The following is a 4503-nucleotide window of genomic DNA, read 5'->3' on the forward strand; positions in this document are numbered from 1 at the left end:
GGAGTGCAAGTCTTTTCCGACTTTTAAAAAGAATCTCAAGACACATTTTTACTGTATTTGTTTTTCTTGACTCTATATGAATCCTTGATTTGGCTATGAATTATTATTGTTGTTATTATTTTTTTCACTTAAAATTGATATTTATATTGTAAAGTGCCCAGAGCTTGTGTTTTACACGAGAATGAGCGCTATATAAATGTGTATTATTATTATTATTATTATTATTATTATTATTATTATTATTATTATTATTATTATTATTATTATTATTATTATTATTATTATTATTATTATTAAAATTATTATTATTATTATTATTATTATTATTATTATTATTATTATTATTATCTAAAACTCTCAAACTTTGGACTTCCGTGAAGTCCCAGGTTTGAAAGTCTTTGGCAAGGTCAGGGTCGTTTTAATCGATCGGTACCTACTTGAAGGACGAGTAGTTTTCTAGGCCAAAGTTTAAATAGGTTTTGTTTTTTATTTTTTGTTTGTTTGTTCGCTTGTTTTTTTTTTTGTTTTTTTTTTTTCTTTTTTTTGTTTTGTTTTTTTTTTTTTTGTTTTTTTTTTATAATAAAAAAAAAAGAGTAAAGCATAATTATTTGGTGTTATCAGTGTCAGTGATGGAAAACCATCGTTAAAAGATAAAATACAATATCAACAACCCTTGATAAAAGGAAATTTGAACTTTTTAACATTCCAATTATATGTAACCTACCGCCCCAGAACAGTATTAAATACGGATGGTTTCGATGCTAAAAATAGATTTCATTGTAAGAAATAATATTTAAGATAAGATAAGGTAATATATATTTTATTGATCCAGAATGGAAATTATCATATAGCATGTTACAGATCAATCATCGTTCTTTTAATAAAGATTTACACATCATTATCATGAACTAACATTGATAAAGAACACGCGTCTAATTTGTGATTAAATAAAAAATGTTATTGAGGACAATGGGCATGATCTATATTAACTTTCCATTTGCTCGAGGTCATTGGTCACATTGCAAATGGTGCTCAAGGTGATCCACATAGTGAAAAGTGTTCATAGCTTTTTAAATATCTAACATCACGATTGGTCATTTTATTCAGCTTGACACATGGGTATGTTTATACATTTTGTAAACAAAGCAGCGTGTTTACATTTGTTAAGAAATACCCAATTGTTGGACGGCAACAAATCATGTGATTGATGACCTGGTTGGACGAAAACATGAATATAGATCGCTCCCATTATTAGCGCGATAGTTCAGTTGGTAGAGCTCTCGCTTTACACGCAAAAGGGACCAAGATCGATCCCTGGTGAAGTCAAGATTTTTGTTTTCTCTTATCCATCTGCCCACACAACAGTGATTGGGTATCTGGGTCTATTTGATCTCGCGAAAAGTGCTTTGCGACAGACTAGGGTTACATCCGAAGGGTAGCAATCATCATCTCGAAACGGTATAATGTCAAAGTAAGCAAGACGCTAAATATAGATTTAATAACGACCTGAACAAGTGTGTATGAAAGGTGCCAGACAAAGCAAGAAAGAAAAATACAAGATTAAAAACATCTCAAAAAATCAGTCGACCTCGACTGGGGATCGAACCTCAGACCTTCTGATTACCCATTTTCAAAGGTGCCAAAGGTGCTTCTATTACGACGGTAATCAGAAGGTCTGAGGTTCAATCCCCAATCGAGGTTGACTGACTTTTTGGGATGTTTTTTTTTTTTTCTCCTTTGTATGATTCTTTCTTGCTTTGTCTGGCACCTTTTATACACACTAGTTCCGATCTTTCTCTTACACCGGTGCCTGCTTCTTCCTTCATGTCTTAACTTGACAGATTTTATAGATAGTATGCGCCTGGCTAAGAAGCTCACAATATTGCCATCCGGAAATATAACGAGCCGACACACAAAACGATGTGTATAACCTTAAACCTTTATAGTCTGGTTAATACAGTTTAGTGAGAAGTAATCATAAACGCGGGTGGCAAAAAACAGTAACAAAGACCTGAGTGACGTCAACTTCATTCTATCTATAGATAGTATGCGCCTGGCTAAGAAGCTCACAACATTGCCATCCGGAAATATAACGAACCGACACACAAAACTAGATGTGTGTAACCATGAACTGTTATAGTCTGATTAATACAGTTTAGCGAGAATTACTCAGAAACGTGGATGGCAATTTTTTTTTTTTTAAAACAGTAACAAAGACATAAGTGACGTCATCTTCATTAATTCTATCTATAGTTTACATCCAGAGTAAGTAATAAGTTGTTAGAAGTTGTGGACTGTCGAATGTAATGTATGAAAGAAAATCAAATGAATGTAACAACTTCAAAAAAAAAATAAAAAAATAAACAAGAATAAAATATCACACATTGAGCGTTTCGGGCTCAAAACCCCTTCTTTAAAACCAACAACAAACACACACACACACACACACAAACAAACAAACAAAAAAGTGAATTCATCACTCACAATGAGGACAGACGGCAGCAGAAGAGTTTTGGGCAAGTTTTGTCTTGTAGGTAAATACGAAATCGATATTTATTGTTGGCTGAGGAAGGGTTTTGAACCCGAAACGATCCGTGTTTTTGTTGTTGTTGTTGTTGTTGTTGTTGTGTGTTTTAATTCTTATTTTGTGGATGTCATTATCAATCTTATACATTGTTTTAAATTGCCAGCCAGCCAGTACGCAACTTGGCCTAAATATTAGGCGAAATTGACGTCACGTGGTTCTTTGTTATTGTTTTTAATGATTATTCTAGTTCTCACTCAATTCTATCAATCAGACTATAAACCTTTTACCGTTGCAAAGTTTTTCTGTCTTTCTACGTTACATTCTGCTGGCCGATGTTGTGAGCATTTTACCTAAACGGAAAGCATCAATATTTTGAGCATCGGAATCATCCCGACTTAATTAATACCGTTTGAAGCAGTGGGTTACATACTATGGTGTCAGGTTGGAGTCAAATCGACCTTAGCTTATAAAGGGTTGAGGCGTGGCCATCGTTATGTTATAGTCTGACACTGAAATCCAAAAGGACTGGCAGTTTGACGTCATCATTTGGTTTTTGCACCGCCTAGTGAGTTGTCGTTAGTAGAGCTCATGGAAACAAGTTATTTCATTGGTTGAACTATTGAATACAACTCACGATTTGTTTTCTTTTGCGGCAAAAGACTGGCATTTTGACGCCATTCTTGGTCAGTGTCAGGCCATAACATGACGAAGGCCACGGTTGAGGTCGGCGTATACATATAATACGTGCAGGTCTGACATCCGAACGCAATGGGCATGATCTATATTCCCTTTCCATATGCTCTAGGTTATTGGTCACATTGCAAAGTGTGCTCAAAATGACCCACATAGTGAGAAGTATTCACAGCTTTTGAAATATTCTTCATCACGATTGGTTTGGTCATTTTGTTCAGCTTGACACGCAGGTATGTTTACAACTTTCACAAACAAAGCAGCGTGTTTACATTTGTTAAGAAATATCCAATCGTTGGACGTCCAACAAGTCATGTGATTGATGACTAGGTTGGACGAAAACATGAATATAGATCGCTCCCATTATGTGCCTCATTTAACATTGTTGTAATGGACAATGATATTTTGCGTCATTTTTTTTTTTTAGACTTCCATTACAAACAATGAGCTCACAATGAATTGGGTTATCAGACCTGCAAATAAGTGCATGTCGGTTGAGGTAAATGAAGTAAGCGATCTATTATATTAAAACAACTTATAATACCGTACTAAAAGGACACACTCTAATCCGTAAAAAAGCAATCTTATTATCATTATTATGTAAGTATTATTATTATTATTAATATTATTATTGTGTCATGTCTTGATTCAATCCTTATAATATTACACGTTCAGATTACGTAACACAGCACACAACACACAAATGAATCGATTGAATACTGTGCCGGCTGATGACGACTATACACACTGCTACGACGGATGCACGACTATATACAGTTCCGAATGGCGAAATAAAACCTTCGATCAATTATTATCATTCCTCTATCCTATTGGTTGAAAAACAAAAACAACAACACAGCAATTGCTTCTTTGTGATATCACATTCTAAATTTATAGCAACAATCGTTAATATTTTATTTTGACTTGTTATTATCACTATCACATCAAACGACCTGTTGACGAGCTAAACGCTGGCACGTTCAAAGGGATTGCACGCTGGATGATGACGATACTGCAACAGGGTTGCCAGATTATTTTCAGGCATTCTGCCAACTGGATTAAAAAATCTGCCAAATACCACAAAAATCTGCCAAACCGTACTATTTATAGTTACTTCTTTGAAAACTCATCAGTTTTGTTAAACAAAAAATTCGAAAGGCCGATGTCATGATTTTTTTTTTCATTTCCCCCAAGTTTAAAAAAAGCACTAATACATAAAAATTGCCATGGAAAACGTGGAAAATAAAATCTGCCAAATATCTGCCAAACTGCAAAACCGTTTTTTT

At 34.2% G+C, this 4503-nt stretch overlaps 1 protein-coding gene across 2 annotated transcripts in view; it reads right to left on the reverse strand.

Annotated features, from left to right (window-relative positions):
- Positions 1–4219, reverse strand: part of LOC144957303 (uncharacterized) — a 44205-nt gene extending 39986 nt beyond the window's left edge. The window contains exon 1 of one of the 2 annotated variants that reach the window (XM_078888436.1): positions 4171–4219. The gene's annotated coding sequence lies outside the window, so the exon portion shown is untranslated. Of the gene's footprint in view, positions 1–3884 lie in introns of both variants that reach the window. The other variant, XM_078888435.1, reaches the window with a different exon arrangement.
- Between the last annotated feature and the right edge of the window lie 284 nt (positions 4220–4503).

This window comes from Berghia stephanieae, chromosome 11 (assembly GCF_034508935.2).
Source record: "Berghia stephanieae isolate SIO BIC M18660-M18661 chromosome 11, UCSD_Bste_1.3, whole genome shotgun sequence".
Classification (NCBI taxonomy): Eukaryota; Metazoa; Mollusca; class Gastropoda; order Nudibranchia; family Aeolidiidae; genus Berghia; species Berghia stephanieae.